Source organism: Pseudorca crassidens, chromosome 1, assembly GCF_039906515.1.
Source record: "Pseudorca crassidens isolate mPseCra1 chromosome 1, mPseCra1.hap1, whole genome shotgun sequence".
Lineage (NCBI taxonomy): Eukaryota > Metazoa > Chordata > Mammalia > Artiodactyla > Delphinidae > Pseudorca > Pseudorca crassidens.
This window is the reverse complement of record NC_090296.1, coordinates 162,065,384-162,084,214: the sequence shown is the minus strand read 5'-3', so window position 1 is coordinate 162,084,214 and position 18,831 is coordinate 162,065,384. Positions and strand designations below refer to the sequence as shown.

General features: G+C 43.7%; 1 long non-coding RNA gene across 2 annotated transcripts in view; it reads right to left on the bottom strand.

The window, feature by feature from the left end:
• Positions 1 to 511: 511 nt before the first annotated feature.
• Positions 512 to 18,831, bottom strand: part of LOC137203743 (uncharacterized) — a 190,122-nt gene continuing 171,802 nt past the window's right edge. Inside the window, exons 4-5 of one of the 2 annotated variants that reach the window (XR_010933291.1) lie at positions 14,697 to 14,782; positions 512 to 565 (exon numbers count right to left, since the gene is read on the bottom strand). This is a non-coding gene — a long non-coding RNA (uncharacterized lncRNA). Of the gene's footprint in view, positions 566 to 8,376; positions 8,464 to 14,696; positions 14,783 to 18,831 lie in introns of those variants that run through there. The other variant, XR_010933295.1, reaches the window with a different exon arrangement.

Here is an 18,831-nt window from a genome sequence, read left to right as displayed (position 1 = left end):
GAAAAGAGGCAGAACGTCCACAATGATGCACTTGGCCAAAAAGTGCGTATGCGTTTTATCCTGAATATATTCAGGAGAAAACGCATACGCCCTTTTTGGCCAACCAAGCAAGCTTGCAAAAGAAATCTGCACTACAATGACGTCTCACTGACCCCCGGTCAATAGGGCCATCTGAAAAAATTATAAAATCCAGAAAGGCAGGAAAGGCCATGGAGAACTGGGAGCCTTGTTATGCTGATGGACGGGATGTAAATTGCCAACAGCCACTCTGGAGAAGTGTATGGTGTTTCCTGAAACATCTAAAAAACAAACCAACAGAGCCCAGGGCACTTCCACTTATGGTCCTATAGCTTAGGGAAATTAAAATCAAAAAGACACAGCCACCCCAAAGTTTGGGACGGCTCTGTTTACAAGAACCTCGTTTACGGTACAAGTTCAATATCACAGAAAGTGAAGAATGGATAAAGAAGTTGTGGTACTTACGTACAATGCAATATCACTCAGCAATGAAATCTATGTCATCAGGCCCATAGCAGCATGATGAGTGGATTCAGGTACGATGATTCTATGTGAAATAAGTCACACAGAAAAAGAAACATCATAAGTTATCACTACTACACGGAATGTAAACTTGGCTACACAGGAACAGAATTACAAAACAGAACAGGGTCTCAAATGTAGAAAACCAACTTATGCTTGCTTAAGGGGAAAGGTGAGTTGGGATGCTGCATAAAACCAGAGATTGAAATTAGCACAGATACCGTTCCATAAGCCAAATATGTAATAGACAAGAGCTACTCCTTGCTCAACGAAGTGGACTCTAAACCCCATATTAAACGCCTAAGAATATAGCTGACTAGTAAGTATCTTAAAACCTATGGATTTATATGTCTCCGAAAGAGAATCAAGCGTGTGTACAGCGGCATAAACGCAGCAGTGATAGGATTTTTGAGGTTCGGTGAACAAATGCAGACCCTTTGAAGTCATATTGCATGGTACCCATTCCATGGGTCTCAACTCTCCAGGTTTAAGGGATTCTTCCTTCAGCTAAAACATGCATGTGGAACCCAGAGTATGATCCACCATGTGATTTTGAAACGTGTTTAAATGTGTCTCAGATTTCGTCCCCTGGTACTCGGGTGCAACATTCCAGACGCTTTACTAACACTCTCCCCACTTGGAGAGTCAGTGCCTTTAACTTCCTGTTTGGCCCAGTTTGCAATTTCGGCGGAAAATGTACAGGAATAGGGAGAACCAATGAGAGACTAGCTGGAGGTGTCTGGACGGGCAAATTTAACTCTCATTTCCCACCAGGATGAGGAATTAACGAAAGGCTCAGCGTGCCATGCCGGAACCACACTAGGGCCTGAAGCAATGCTGCGGTGTTGCGGCCAGCTCACAAGAAAGCGAGTTGAAGAAAGGAGCTCAGGGGCACTGTAATTCACAAACCTGCAGAGTTATAAATGACAGCTATTGTCCAAAAATATATTGAGGTAAGGCTGCCAAGAGGACTTGAAAGTGGGGCAGAATTGCAGGAAACCGATTTCAGGAGGTAGACTGGAATTGCATGTAAAGTATAGGAAAGAGGCAGAACGTCCACAATGATGCACTTGGCCAAAAAGGGCGTATGCGTTTTTTCCTGAGTATATTCAGGAAAAAACGCATACGCCCTTTTTGGCCAACCAAGCAAGCTTGCAAAGGAAATCTGCACTACAATGAAGTCTCACTGCCCCCCGGTCAAAAGGGCCATCTGAAAAAAGTATAAAATCCAGAAAGGCAGGACAGACCATGGAGAACTGGGAGCCTTTTCATGCTGATGGGCGGGATGTAAATTGCCAACAGCCACTCTGGAGAAGTGTATGGTGTTTCCTGAAACATCTAAAAAACAAAGCAACAGAGCCTAGGGCACTTTCACTTATGGTCCTATAGCTTAGGGAAATTAAAATCAAAAAGACACAGCCACCCCAAAGTTTGGGGCGGCTCTGTTTACAAGAACCTCGTTTACAGTACAAGTTCAATATCACAGAAAGCGAAAAATGGATAAAGAAGTTGTGGTTCTTACGTACAATGCAATATCACTCAGCAATGAAATCTATGTCATCAGGCCCGTAGCAGCATAATGAGTGGATTCAGGTACGATGATTCTAAGTGAAATAAGTCACACAGAAAAAGAAACATCATAAGATATCACTACTACACGGAATGTAAACTTGGCTACACAGGAACTGAATTACAAAACAGAACAGGGTCTCAAATGTAGAAAACCAACTTATGCTTGCTTAAGGGGAAAGGTGAGTTGGGGTGCTGCATAAAACCAGAGATTGAAATTAGCACAGATACCGTTCCATAAGCCAAATATGTAATAGACAAGAGCTACTCCTTGCTCAACGAAGTGGACTCTACACCCCATATTAAACGCCTAAGAATATAGCTGACTAGTAAGTATCTTAAAACCTATGGATTTATATGTCTCCGAAAGAGAATCAAGCGTGTGTACAGCGGCATAAACGCAGCAGTGATAGGATTGGTGAGGTTCGGTGAGCAAATGCAGACCCTTTGAAGTCATATTGCATGGTACCCATTCCATGGGTCTCAACTCTCCAGGTTTAAGGGATTCTTCCTTCAGCTAAAACATGCATGTGGAACCCAGAGTATGATCCACCGTGTGATCGGGCAACGTGTTCAAATGTGTCAGTTTTTGTGCCCTGGTACTCGGGTGCAACATTCCAGACGCTTTACTAACACTCTCCCCACTTGGAGAGTCAGTGCCTTTAACCTCCTGTTTGGCCCAGTTTGCAATTTCTGCGGAAAATGAACAGGAATAGGGAGAACCAATGAGAGACTAGCTGGAGGTGTCTGGACGGGCAAATTTAACTCTCATTTCCCACCAGGAAGAGGAATTAACCAAAGGCTCAGCGTGCCATGCCAGAACCACACTAGGGCCTGAAGCAAGGCTGCGGTGTTGCGGCCAGCTCACAAGAAAGCGAGTTGAAGAAAGGATCTCAGGGGCACTGTAATTCACAAACCTGCAGAGTTATAAATGACAGCTATCGTCCAAAAATATATTGAAATAAGGCTGCCAAGAGGACTTGAAAGCGGGGCAGAATTGCAGGAACCCAATTTCAGGAGGTAGACTGGAATTGCATGTAAAGCATAGGAAAAGAGGCAGAACGTCCACAATGATGCACTTGGCCAAAAAGGGCGTATGCTTTTTTTCCTGAATATATTCAGGAAAAAACGCATACGCCCTTTTTGGCCAACCAAGCAAGCTTGCAAAGGAAATCTGCACTACAATGAAGTCTCACTGCCCCCCCGGTCAAAAGGGCCATCTGAAAAAAGTATAAAATCCAGAAAGGCAGGACAGTCCATGGAGAACTGGGAGCCTTGTCATGCTGATGGGCGGGATGTAAATTGCCAACAGCCACTCTGGAGAAGTGTATGGTGTTTCCTGAAACATCTAAAAAACAAAGCAACAGAGCCTAGGGCACTTCCACTTATGGTCCTATAGCTTAGGGAAATTAAAATCAAAAAGACACAGCCACCCCAAAGTTTGGGACCGCTCTGTTTACAAGAACCTCGTTTACAGTACAAGTTCAATATCACAGAAAGTGAAAAATAGATAAAGAAGTTGTGGTACTTACGTACAATGCAATATCACTCAGCAATGAAATCTATGTCATCAGGCCCATAGCAGCATAATGAGTGGATTCAGGTACGATGATTCTAAGTGAAATAAGTCACACAGAAAAAGAAACATCATAAGTTGTCACTGCTACACGGAATGTAAACTTGGCTACACAGGAACTGAATTACAAAACAGAACAGGGTCTCAAATGTAGAAAACCAACTTATGCTTGCTTAAGGGGAAAGGTGAGTTGGGGTGCTGCATAAAACCAGAGATTGAAATTAGCACAGATACCGTTCCATAAGCCAAATATGTAATAGACAAGAGCTACTCCTTGCTAAACCAAGTGGACTCAACACCCCATATTAATCGCCTAAGAATATACCTGCCTAGTAAGAATCTTAAAACCTATGGATTTATATGTCTCCGAAAGAGAATCAAGCATGTGTACAGCGGCATAAACGCAGCAGTGATAGGATTGGTGAGGTTCGGTGAGCAAATGCAGACCCTTTGAAGTCATATTGCATGGTACCCATTCCATGGGTCTCAACTCTCCAGGTTTAAGGGATTCTTCCTTCAGCTAAAACATGCATGTGGAACCCAGAGTATGAACCACCGTGTGATCGGGAAACGTGTTCAAATGTGTCTCAGGTTTCATCCCGTGGTACTCGGGTGCAACATTCCAGACGCTTTACTAACACTCTCCCCACTTGGAGAGTCAGTGCCTTTAACCTCCTGTTTGGCCCAGTTTGCAATTTCTGCGGAAAAGGAACAGGAATAGGGAGAACCAATGAGAGACTAGCTGGAGGTGTCTGGACGGGCAAATTTAACTCTCATTTCCCACCAGGAAGAGGAATTAACCAAAGGCTCTGCGTGCCATGCCGGAACCACACTAGGGCCTGAAGCAATGCTGCGGTGTTGCGGCCAGCTCACAAGAAAGCGAGTTGAAGAAAGGAGCTCAGGGGCACTGTAATACACAAACCTGCAGAGTAATAAATGACAGCTATCGTCCAAAAATATATTGAAGTAAGGCTGCCAAGAGGACTTGAAATTGGGGCAGAATTGCAGGAAACCGATTTCAGGAGGTAGACTGGAATTGCATGTAAAGCATAGGAAAAGAGGCAGAACGTCCACAATGATGCACTTGGCCAAAAAGGGCGTATGCGTTTTTTCCTGAGTATATTCAGGAAAAAACGCATATGCCCTTTTTGGCCAACCAAGCAAGCTTGCAAAGGAAATCTACACAACAATGAAGGCTCACTGCCCCCCGGTCAAAAGGGCTATCTAAAAAATGTGTAAAATCCAGAAAGGCAGGACAGGCCATGGAGAACTGGGAGCCTTGTTATGCTGGTGGGCGGGATGTAAATTGCCAACAGCCACTCTGGAGAAGTGTATGGTGTTTCCTGAAACATCTAAAAAACAAAGCAAAAGAGCCTAAGGCACTTCCACTTATGGTCCTATAGCTTAGGGAAATTAAAATCAAAAAGACACAGCCACCCCAAAGTTTGGGACGGCTCTGTTTACAAGAACCTCATTTACGGTACAAGTTCAATATCACAGAAAGTGAAAAATGGATAAAGAAGTTGTGGTACTTACGTACAATGCAATATCACTCAGCAATGAAATCTATGTCATCAGGCCCATGGCAGCATAATGAGTGGATTCAGGTACGATGATTCTAAGTGAAATAAGTCACACAGAAAAAGAAACATCATAAGTTATCACTACTACACGGAATGTAAACTTGGCTACACAGGAACTGAATTACAAAACAGAACAGGGTCTCAAATGTAGAAAACCAACTTATGCTTGCTTAAGGGGAAAGGTGAGTTGGGGTGCTGCATAAAACCAGAGATTGAATTTAGCACAGATACCATTCCATAAGCCAAATATGTAATAGACAAGAGCTACTCCTTACTCAACGAAGTGGACTCAACACCCGATATTAAACGTCTAAGAATATACCTCACTAGTAAGAATCTTAAAACCTATGGATTTATATGTCTCCAAAAGAGAAACAAGAGTGTGTACAGTGGCATAAACGCAGCAGTGATAGGATTGGTGAGGTTCGGTGAGCAAATGCAGACCCTTTGAAGTCATATTGCATGGTACCCATTCCATGGGTCTCAACTCTCCAGGTTTAAGGGATTCTTCCTTCAGCTAAAACATGCATGTGGAACCCAGAGTATGATCCACCGTGTGATCAGGAAACGTGTTCAAATGTGTCTCAGGTTTCGTCCCCTGGTACTCGGGTGCAACATTCCAGACGCTTTACTAACACTCTCCCCACTTGGAGAGTCAGTGCCTTTAACCTCCTGTTTGGCCCAGTTTTCAATTTCTGCGGAAAGTGAACAGGAATAGTGAGAACCAATGAGAGACTAGCTGGAGGTGTCTGGACGGGCAAATTTATCTCTCATTTCCCACCAGGAAGAGGAATTAACCAAAGGCTCAGCCTGCCATGCTGGAACCACACTAGGGCCTGAAGCAATGCTGCGGTGTTGCGGCCAGCTCACAAGAAAGCGAGTTGAAGAAAGGAGCTCAGGGGCACTGTAATTCACAAACCTGCAGAGTTATAAATGACAGCTATCGTCCAAAAATCTATTGAAGTAAGGCTGCCAAGAGGACTTGAAAGCGGGACAGAATTGCAGGAAACCGATTTCAGGAGGTAGACTGGAATTGCATGTAAAGCATAGGAAAAGAGGCAGAACGTCCACAATGATGCACTTGGCTAAAAAGGGCGTATGCATTTTTTCCTGAATATATTCAGGAAAAAACGCATACGCCCTTTTGGGCCAACCAAGCAAGCTTGCAAAGGAAATCTGCACTACAATGAAGTCTCACTGCCCCCAGGTCAATAGGGCCATCTGAAAAAAGTGTAAAATCCAGAAAGGCAGGACAGGCCATGGAGAATTGGGAGCCTTGTTATGCTGATGGGCGGGATGTAAATTGCCAACAGCCACTCTGGAGAAGTGTATGGTGTTTCCTGAAACATCTAAAAAACAAAGCAACAGAGCCTAGGGCACTTCCACTTACAGTTCTATAGCTTAGGGAAATTAAAATCAAAAAGACACAGCCACCCCAAAGTTTGGGACGGCTCTGTTTACAAGAACCTCGTTTACAGTACAAGTTCAATATCACAGAAAGTGAAAAATGGATAAAGAAGTTGTGGTACTTACGTACAATGCAATATCACTCAGCAATGAAATGTATATCATCAGGACCGTAGCAGCATAATGAGTGGATTCAGGTACGATGATTCTAAGTGAAATAAGTCACACAGAAAAAGAAACATCATAAGATATCACTACTACACGGAATGTAAACTTGGCTACACAGGAACTGAATTACAAAACAGAACAGGGTCTCAAATGTAGAAAACCAACTTATGCTTGCTTAAGGGGAAAGGTGAGTTGGGGTGCTGCATAAAACCAGAGATTGAAATTAGCACAGATACCGTTCCATAAGCCAAATATGTAATAGACAAGAGCTACTCCTTGCTCAACGAAGTGGACTCTACACTCCATTTTAAACGCCTAAGAATATACCTGACTAGTAAGAATCTTAAAACCTATGGATTTCTATGTCTCCAAAAGAGAATCAAGCGTGTGTACAGTGGCATAAACGCAGCAGTGATAGGATTGGTGAGGTTCGGTGAGCAAATGCAGACCCTTTGAGGTCATATTGCATGGTACCCATTCCATGGGTCTCAACTCTCCAGGTTTAAGGGATTCTTCCTTCAGCTAAAACATGCATGTGGAACCCAGAGTATGATCCACCGTGTGATCGGGAAACGTGTTCAAATGTGTCTCAGTTTTCGTCCCCTGGTACTCGGGTGCAACATTCCAGAGGCTTTACTAACACTCTCCCCACTTGGAGAGTCAGTGGCTTTAACCTCCTGTTTGGCCAAGTTTGCAATTTCTGCGGAAAATGAACAGGAATAGGGAGAACCAATGAGTGACTAGCTGGAGGTGTCTGGACGGGCAAATTTAACTCTCATTTCCCACCAGGAAGAGGAATTAACCAAAGGCTCAGCGTGCCATGCCGGAACCACACTAGGGCCTGAAGCAATGCTGCGGTGTTGCGGCCAGCTCACAAGAAAGCGAGTTGAAGAAAGGAGCTCAGGGGCACTCTAATTCACAAACCTGCAGAGTTATAAATGACAGGTATCGTCCAAAAATATATTGAAGTAAGTCTGCCAAGAGGACTTGAAAGCGGGGCAGAATTGCAGGAAACCAATTTCAGGAGGTAGACTGGGATTGCATGCAAAGCATAGGAAAAGAGGCAGAACGTCCACAATGATGCACTTGGCCAAAAAGGGCGTATGCGTTTTTTCCTGAATATATTCAGGAAAAAACGCACACGCACTTTTGGGCCAACCAAGCAAGCTTGCAAATGAAATCAGCACTACAATGAAGTCTCACTGCCCCCCGGTCAATAGGGCCATCTGAAAAAAGTGTAAAATCCAGAAAGGCAGGACAGGCCATGGAGAATTGGGAGCCTTGTTATGCTGATGTGCGGGATGTAAATTGCCAACAGCCACTCTGGAGAAGTGTATGGTGTTTCCTGAAACATCTAAAAAACAAAGCAACAGAGCCTAGGGCACTTCCACTTATGATCCTATAGCTTAGGGAAATTAAAATCAAAAAGACACAGCCACCCCAAAATTTCGGACGGCTCTGTTTACAAGAACCTCGTTTACGGTACAAGTTCAATATCACAGAAAGCGAAAAATAGATAAAGAAGTTGTGGTACTTACGTACAATGCAATATCACTCAGCAATGAAATCTATGTCATCAGGCCCATAGCAGCATAATGAGTGGATTCAGGTATGATGATTCTAAGTAAGATAAGTCACACAGAAAAAGAAACATCATAAGATATCCCTAATACACGGAAGGTAAACTTGGCTACAGAGGAATTGAATTACAAAACAGAACAGCGTCTCACATGTAGAAAACCAACATATGCTTGCTTAAGGGGAAAGGTGAGTTGGGGTGCTGCATAAAACCAGAGATTGAAATTAGCACAGATACCGTTCCATAAGCCAAATATGTAATAGACAAGAGCTACTCCTTGCTCAACGAAGTGGACTCTACACACCATATTAAACGCCTAATAATATACCTGACTAGTAAGAATCTTAAAACCTATGGATTTCTATGTCTCCGAAAGAGAATCAAGCATGTGTACAGCGGCATAAACGCAGCAGTGATAGGATTGGTGAGGTTCGGTGAGCAAATGCAGACCCCTTGAGGTCATATTGCATGGTACCCATTCCATGGGTCTCAACTCTCCAGGTTTAAGGGATTCTTCCTTCAGCTAAAACATGCATGTGGAACCCAGAGTATGATCCACCATGTGATCGGGAAACGTGTTGAAATGTGTCTCATTTTTCATCCCCTGGTACTCGGGTGCAACATTCCAGTCACTTTACTAAAACTCTCCCCACTTGGAGAGTCAGTGCCTTTAACCTCCTGTTTGGCCCAGTTTGCCATTTCTGCGGAAAATGAACAGGAATAGGGAGAACCAATGAGAGACTAGCTAGAGGTGCCTGTTCGGGCAAATTTAACTCTCATTTCCCAACAGGAATAGGAATTAACCAAAGGCTCAGCGTGCCATGCCGGAACCACACTAGCGCCTGAAGCAATGCTGCGGTGTTGCGGCCAGCTCACAAGAAAGCGAGTTGAAGAAAGGAGCTCAGAGGCACTGTAATTCACAAAACTGCAGAGTTATAAATGACAGCTATCGTCCAAAAATATATTGAAGTAAGGCTGCCAAGAGGACTTGAAAGCGGGGCAGAATTGCAGGAAACCGATTTCAGGAGGTAGAATGGAATTGCATGTAAAGCATAGGAAAAGAGGCAGAACGTCCACAATGATGCACTTGGCCAAAAAGGGCGTATGCGTTTTTTCCTGAATATATTCAGGAAAAAACGCATACGCACTTTTGGGCCAACCAAGCAAGCTTGCAAAGGAAATCTGCACTACAATGAAGTCTCACTGCCCCCTGGTCAATAGGTCCATCTGAAAAAAGTGTAAAATCCAGAAAGGCAGGACAGGCCATGGAGAATTGGGAGCCTTGTTATGCTGATGGGCGGGATGTAAATTGCCAACAGCCACTCTGGAGAAGTGTATGGTGTTTCCTGAAACATCTAAAAAACAAAGCAACAGAGCCTAGGGCACTTCCACTTACAGTTCTATAGCTTAGGGAAATTAAAATCAAAAAGACACAGCCACCCCAAAGTTTGGGACGGCTCTGTTTACAAGAACCTCGTTTACAGTACAAGTTCAACATCACAGAAAGTGAAAAATGGATAAAGAAGTTGTGGTACTTACGTACAATGCAATATCACTCAGCAATGAAATCTATATCATCAGGACCGTAGCAGCATAATGAGTGGATTCAGGTACGATGATTCTAAGTGAAATAAGTCACACAGAAAAAGAAACATCATAAGATATCACTACTACACGGAATGTAAACTTGGCTACACAGGAACTGAATTACAAAACAGAACAGGGTCTCAAATGTAGAAAACCAACTTATGCTTGCTTAAGGGGAAAGGTGAGTTGGGGTGCTGTATAAAACCAGAGATTGAAATTAGCACAGATACCGTTCCATAAGCCAAATATGTAATAGACAAGAGCTACTCCTTGCTCAACGAAGTGGACTCTACACTCCATTTTAAACGCCTAAGAATATACCTGACTAGTAAGAATCTTAAAACCTATGGATTTCTATGTCTCCAAAAGAGAATCAAGCGTGTGTACAGTGGCATAAACGCAGCAGTGATAGAACTGGTGAGGTTCGATGAGCAAATGCAGACCCTTTGAAGTCATATTGCATGGTACCCATTCCATGGGTCTCAACTCTCCAGGTTTAAGGGATTCTTCCTTCAGCTAAAACATGCATGTGGATCCCAGAGTATGATCCACCGTGTGATCGGGAAACGTTTTCAAATGTGTCTCAGTTTTTGTCTCCTGGTACTCGGGAGCAACATTCCAGTCGCTTGACTAACACTCTCCCCACTTGGAGAGTCAGTGCCTTTAACCTCCTGTTTGGCCCAGTTTGCAATTTCTGTGGAAGATGAACAGGAATAGGGAGAACCAATGAGAGACTAGCTGGAGGTGTCTGGACGGGCAAATTTAACTCTCATTTCCCACCAGGAAGAGGAATTAACCAAAGGCTCAGCGTGCCATGCCAGAACGACACTAGGGCCTGAAGCAATGCTGCGGTGTTGCGGCCAGCTCACAAGAAAGCGAGTTGAAGAAAGGAGCTCAGAGGCACTGTAATTCACAAACCTGCAGAGTTATAAATGACAGCTATCGTCCAAAAATATATTGAAGTAAGGCGGCCAAGAGGACTTGAAAGCAGGGCAGAATTGCAGGAAACCGACTTCAGGAGGTAGACTGGAATTGCATGTAAAGCATAGGAAAAGAGGCAGAACGTCCACAATGATGCACTTGGCCAAAAAGGGCATATGCGTTTTTTCCTGAATATATTCAGGAAAAAACGCATACGCACTTTTTGGCCAACCAAGCAAGCTTGCAATGGAAATCTGCATTACAATGAAGTCTCACTGCCCCCCAGTCAAAAGGGCCATCTGAAAAAAGTGTAAAATCCAGAAAGGCAGGACAGGCCATGGAGAATTGGAGCCTTGTTATGCTGATGGGCGGGATGTAAATTGCCAACAGCCACTCTGGAGAAGTGTATGGTGTTTCCTGAAACATCTAAAAAACAAAGCAACAGAGCCTAGGGCACTTCCACTTACGGTTCTATAGCTTAGGGAAATTAAAATCAAAAAGACACAGCCACCCCAAAGTTTGGGACGGCTCTGTTTACAAGAACCTCGTTTACAGTACAAGTTCAATATCACAGAAAGTGAAAAATGGATAAAGAAGTTGTGGTACTTACGTACAATGCAATATCACTCAGCAATGAAATGTATATCATCAGGCCCATAGCAGCATAATGAGTGGATTCAGGTACGATGATTCTAAGTGAAATAAGTCACACAGAAAAAGAAACATCATAAGATATCACTACTACACGGAATGTAAACTTTCCTACACAGGAACTGAATTACAAAACAGAACAGGGTCTCAAATGTAGAAAACCAACTTATGCTTGCTTAAGGGGAAAGTTGAGTTGGGGTGCTGCATAAAACCAGAGATTGAAATTAGCACAGATACCGTTCCATAAGCCAAATATGTAATAGACAAGAGCTACTCCTTGCTCAACGAAGTGGACTCTACACCCCATATTAAACGCCTAAGAATATACCTGACTAGTAAGAATCTTAAAACCTATGGATTTCTATGTCTCCGAAAGAGAATCAAGCGTGTGTACAGCGGCATAAACGCAGCAGTGATAGGATTGGTGAGGTTCGGTGAGCAAATGCAGACCCTTTGAGGTCATATTGCATGGTACCCATTCCATGGGTCTCAACTCTCCAGGTTTAAGGGATTCTTCCTTCAGCTAAAACATGCATGTGGAACCCAGAGTATGATCCACCGTGTGATTGGGAAACGTGTTCAAATGTGTCTCAGGTTTCGTCCCCTGGTACTCGGGTGCAACATTCCAGACGCTTTACTAGCACTCTCCCCAACTGGAGAGTCAGTGCCTTTAACCTCCTGTTTGGCCCAGTTTGCAATTTCTGTGGAAGATGAACAGGAATAGGGAGAACCAATGAGAGACTAGCTGGAGGTGTCTGGACGGGCAAATTTAACTCTCATTTCCCACCAGGAAGAGGAATTAACCAAAGGCTCAGCGTGCCATGCCGGAACCACACTACGGCCTGAAGCAATCCTGCGGTGTTGCGGCCAGCTCACAAGAAAGCGAGTTGAAGAAAGGAGCTCAGGGACACTGTAATTCACAAACCTGCAGAGTTAAAAATGACAGCTATCGTCCAAAAATATATTGAAGTAAGGCTGCCAAGAGGACTTGAAAGCGGGGCAGAATTGCAGGAAACCGGTTTCAGGAGGTAGACTGGAATTGCATGTAAAGCATAGGAAAAGAGGCAGAACGTCCACAATGATGCACTTGGCCAAAAAGGGCGTATGCGTTTTTTCCTGAATATATTCAGGAAAAAACGCATACGCCCTTTTTGGCCAACCAAGCAAGCTTGCAAAGGAAATCTGCACTACAATGAAGTCTCACTGCCCCCCGGTCAAAAGGGCCATCTGAAAAAACTGTAAAATCCAGAAAGGCAGGACAGGCCATGGAGAACTGGGAGCCTTGTTATGCTGATGGGCGGGATGTAAATTGCCAACAGCCACTCTGGAGAAGTGTATGGTGTTTCCTGAAACATCTACAAAACAAAGCAACAGAGCCTAGGGCACTTCCACTTATGGTCCTATAGCTTAGGGAAATTAAAATCAAAAAGACACAGCCACCCCAAAGTTTGGGACGGCTCTATTTACAAGAACCTCGTTTACGGTACAAGTTCAATAACACAGAAAGTGAAAAATGGATAAAGAATTTGTGGTACTTACGTACAATGCAATATCACTCAGCAATGAAATCTATATCATCAGGCCCGTAGCAGCATAATGAGTGGATTCAGGTACGATGATTCTAAGTGAAATAAGTCACACAGAAAAAGAAACATCATAAGATATCACTACTACACAGAATGTAAACTTGGCTACACAGAAACTGAATTACAAAACAGAACAGGGTCTCAAATGTAGAAAACCAACTTATGCTTGCTTAAGGGGAAAGGTGAGTTGGGGTGCTGCATAAAACCAGAGATTGAAATTAGCACAGATACCGTTCCATAAGCCAAATATGTAATAGACAAGAGCTACTCCTTGCTCAATGAAGTGGACTCTTCACCCCATATTAAGCGCCTAAGAATATACCTGACAAGTAAGAATCTTAAAACCTATGGATTTATATGTCTCCGAAAGAGAATCAAGCGTGTGTACAGCGGCATAAATGCAGCAGTGATAGGATTGGTGAGGTTCGGTGAGCAAATGCAGACCCTTTGAGGTCATATTGCATGGTACCCATTCCATGGGTCTCAACTCTCCAGGTTTAAGGGATTCTTCCTTCAGCTAAAACATGCATGTGGAACCCAGAGTATGATCCACCGTGTGATCGGGAAACGTGTTCAAATGTGTCTCAGTTTTCGTCCCCTGGTACTCGGGTGCAACATTCCAGAGGCTTTACTAACACTCTCCCCACTTGGAGAGTCAGTGGCTTTAACCTCCTGTTTGGCCAAGTTTGCAATTTCTGCGGAAAATGAACAGGAATAGGGAGAACCAATGAGTGACTAGCTGGAGGTGTCTGGACGGGCAAATTTAACTCTCATTTCCCACCAGGAAGAGGAATTAACCAAAGGCTCAGTGTGCCATGCCGGAACCACACTAGGGCCTGAAGCAATGCTGCGGTGTTGCGGCCAGCTCACAAGAAAGCGAGTTGAAGAAAGGAGCTCAGGGGCACTCTAATTCACAAACCTGCAGAGTTATAAATGACAGCTATTGTCCAAAAATATATTGAAGTAAGTCTGCCAAGAGGACTTGAAAGCGGGGCAGAATTGCAGGAAACCAATTTCAGGAGGTAGACTGGAATTGCATGTAAAGCATAGGAAAAGAGGCAGAACGTCCACAATGATGCACTTGGCCAAAAAGGGCGTATGCGTTTTTTCCTGAATATATTCAGGAAAAAACGCATACGCCCTTTTTGGCCAACAAAGCAAGCTTGCAAATGAAATCTGCACTACAATGAAGTCTCACTGCCACCCGGTCAATAGGGCCATCTGAAAAAAGTGTAAAATCCAGAAAGGCAGGACAGGCCATGGAGAATTGGGAGCCTTGTTATGCTGATGGGCGGGATGTAAATTGCCAACAGCCACTCTGGAGAAGTGTATGGTGTTTCCTGAAACATCTAAAAAACAAAGCAACAGAGCCTAGGGCACTTCCACTTATGATCCTATAGCTTAGGGAAATTAAAATCAAAAAGACCCAGACACCCCAAAATTTCGGACGGCTCTGTTTACAAGAACCTCGTTTACGGTACAAGTTCAATATCACAGAAAGCGAAAAATGGATAAAGAAGTTGTGGTACTTACGTACAATGCAATATCACTCAGCAATGAAATCTATGTCATCAGGCCCATAGCAGCATGATGAGTGGATTCAGGTATGATGATTCTAAGTAAGATAAGTCACACAGAAAAAGAAACATCATAAGATATCCCTAATACACGGAATGTAAACTTGGCTACAGAGGAATTGAATTACAAAACAGAACAGCGTCTCACATGTAGAAAACCAACATATGCTTACTTAAGGGGAAAGGTGAGTTGGGGTGCTGCATAAAACCAGAGATTGAAATTAGCACAGATACCGTTCCATAAGCCAAATATGTAATAGACAAGAGCTACTCCTTGCTCAACGAAGTGGACTCTACACCCCATATTAAACGCCTAATAATATACCTGACTAGTAAGAATCTTAAAACCTATGGATTTCTATGTCTCCGAAAGAGAATCAAGCATGTGTACAGCGGCATAAACGCAGCAGTGATAGGATTGGTGAGGTTCGGTGAGCAAATGCAGACCCCTTGAGGTCATATTGCATGGTACCCATTCCATGGGTCTCAACTCTCCAGGTTTAAGGGATTCTTCCTTCAGCTAAAACATGCATGTGGAACCCAGAGTATGATCCACCATGTGATCGGGAAACGTGTTGAAATGTGTCTCATTTTTCATCCCCTGGTACTCGGGTGCAACATTCCAGTCACTTTACTAAAACTCTCCCCAATTGGAGAGTCAGTGCCTTTAACCTCCTGTTTGGCCCAGTTTGCCATTTCTGCGGAAAATGAACAGGAATAGGGAGAACAAATGAGAGACTAGCTAAAGGTGCCTGTACGGGGAAATTTAACTCTCATTTCCCAACAGGAATAGGAATTAACCAAAGGCTCAGCGTGCCATGCCGGAACCACACTAGTGCCTGAAGCAATGCTGCGGTGTTGCGGCCAGCTCACAAGAAAGCGAGTTGAAGAAAGGAGCTCAGAGGCACTGTAATTCACAAAACTGCAGAGTTATAAATGACAGCTATCGTCCAAAAATATATTGAAGTAAGGCTGCCAAGAGGACTTGAAAGCGGGGCAGAATTGCAGGAAACCGATTTCAGGAGGTAGACTGGAATTGCATGTAAAGCATAGGAAAAGAGGCAGAACGTCCACAATGATGCACTTGGCCAAAAAGGGCGTATGCGTTTTTTCCTGAATATATTCAGGAAAAAACGCATACGCCCTTTTTGGCCAACCAAGCAAGCTTGCAAAAGAAATCTGCACTACAATGAAGTCTCACTGCCCCCCAGTCAAAAGGGCCATCTGAAAAAAGTATAAAATCCAGAAAGGCAGGACAGGCCATGGAGAATTGGGAGCCTTGTTATGCTGATGGGCGGGATGTAAATTGCCAACAGCCACTCTGGAGAAGTGTATGGTGTTTCCTGAAACATCTAAAAAACAAAGCAACAGAGCCTAGGGCACTTCCACTTACAGTTCTATAGCTTAGGGAAATTAAAATCAAAAAGACACAGCCACCCCAAAGTTTGGGACGGCTCTGTTTACAAGAACCTCGTTTACACTACAAGTTCAATATCACAGAAAGTGAAAAATGGATAAAGAAGTTGTGGTACTTACGTACAATGCAATATCACTCAGCAATGAAATCTATATCATCAGGACCGTAGCAGCATAATGAGTGGATTCAGGTACGATGATTCTAAGTGAAATAAGTCACACAGAAAAAGAAACATCATAAGATATCACTACTACACGGAATGTAAACTTGGCTACACAGGAACTGAATTACAAAACAGAACAGGGTCTCAAATGTAGAAAACCAACTTATGCTTGCTTAAGGGGAAAGGTGAGTTGGGGTGCTGCATAAAACCAGAGATTGAAATTAGCACAGATACCGTTCCATAAGCCAAATATGTAATAGACAAGAGCTACTCCTTGCTCAACGAAGTGGACTCTACACCCCATATTAAACGCCTAATAATATACCTGACTAGTAAGAATCTTAAAACCTATGGATTTCTATGTCTCCAAAAGAGAATCAAGCGTGTGTACAGTGGCATAAACGCAGCAGTGATAGGACTGGTGAGGTTCGATGAGCAAATGCAGACCCTTTGAAGTCATATTGCATGGTACCCATTCCATGGGTCTCAACTCTCCAGGTTTAAGGGATTCTTCCTTCAGCTAAAACATGCATGTGGATCCCAGAGTATGATCCACCGTGTGATCGGGAAACGTTTTCAAATGTGTCTCAGTTTTTGTCTCCTGGTACTCGGGAGCAACATTCCAGTCGCTTCACTAACACTCTCCCCACTTGGAGAGTCAGTGCCTTTAACCTCCTGTTTGGCCCAGTTTGCAATTTCTGTGGAAGATGAACAGGAATAGGGAGAACCAATGAGAGACTAGCTGGAGGTGTCTGGACGGGCAAATTTAACTCTCATTTCCCACCAGGAAGAGGAATTAACCAAAGGCTCAGCGTGCCATGCCAGAACGACACTAGGGCCTGAAGCAATGCTGCGGTGTTGCGGCCAGCTCACAAGAAAGCGAGTTGAAGAAAGGAGCTCAGAGGCACTGTAATTCACAAACCTGCAGAGTTATAAATGACAGGTATCGTCCAAAAATATATTGAAGTAAGGCGGCCAAGAGGACTTGAAAGCGGGGCAGAATTGCAGGAAACCGACTTCAGGAGGTAGACTGGAATTGCATGTAAAGCATAGGAAAAGAGGCAGAACGTCCACAATGATACACTTGGCCAAAAAGGGCATATGCGTTTTTTCCTGAATATATTCAGGAAAAAACGCATACGCACTTTTTGGCCAACCAAGCAAGCTTGCAATGGAAATCTGCATTACAATGAAGTCTCACTGCCCCCCAGTCAAAAGGGCCATCTGAAAAAAGTGTAAAATCCAGAAAGGCAGGACAGACCATGGAGAATTGGAGCCTTGTTATGCTGATGGGCGGGATGTAAATTGCCAACAGCCACTCTGGAGAAGTGTATGGTGTTTCCTGAAACATCTAAAAAACAAAGCAACAGAGCCTAGGGCACTTCCACTTACGGTTCTATAGCTTAGGGAAATTAAAATCAAAAAGACACAACCACCCCAAAGTTTGGGACGGCTCTGTTTACAAGAACCTCGTTTACAGTACAAGTTCAATATCACAGAAAGTGAAAAATGGATAAAGAAGTTGTGGTACTTACGTACAATGCAATATCACTCAGCAATGAAATGTATATCATCAGGCCCATAGCAGCATAATGAGTGGATTCAGGTACGACGATTCTAAGTGAAATAAGTCACACAGAAAAAGAAACATCATAAGATATCACTACTACACGGAATGTAAACTTTCCTACACAGGAACTGAATTACAAAACAGAACAGGGTCTCAAATGTAGAAAACCAACTTATGCTTGCTTAAGGGGAAAGGTGAGTTGGGGTGCTGCATAAAACCAGAGATTGAAATTAGCACAGATACCGTTCCATAAGCCAAATATGTAATAGAAAAGAGCTACTCCTTGCTCAATGAAGTGGACTCTTCACCCCATATTAAACGCCTAAGAATATACCTGACAAGTAAGAATCTTAAAACCTATGGATTTATATGTCTCCGAAAGAGAATCAAGCGTGTGTACAGCGGCATAAATGCAGCAGTGATAGGATTGGTGAGGATCGGTGAGCAAATGCAGACCCTTTGAAGTCATATTGCATGGTACCCATTCCATGGGTCTCAACTCTCCAGGTTTAAGGGATTCTTCCTTCAGCTAAAACATGCATGTGGAACCCAGAGTATGATCCACCGTGTGATTGGGAAACGTGTTCAAAGGTGTCTCAGTGTTCGTCCCCTGGTACTCGGGTGCAACATTCCAGACGCTTTACTAACACTCTCCCCACTTGGAGAGTCAGTGCCTTTAACCTCCTGTTTGGCCCAGTTTGCAATTTCTGCGGAAAATGAACAGGAATAGGGAGAACCAATGAGAGACTAGCTGGAGGTGTCTGGACGGGCAAATTTAACTCTCATTTCCCACCAGGAAGAGGAATTAACCAAAGGCTCAGCGTGCCATGCCGGAACCACACTAGGGCCTGAAGCAATCCTGCGGTGTTGCGGCCAGCTCACAAGAAAGCGAGTTGAAGAAAGGAGCTCAGGGGCACTGTCATTCACAAACCTGCAG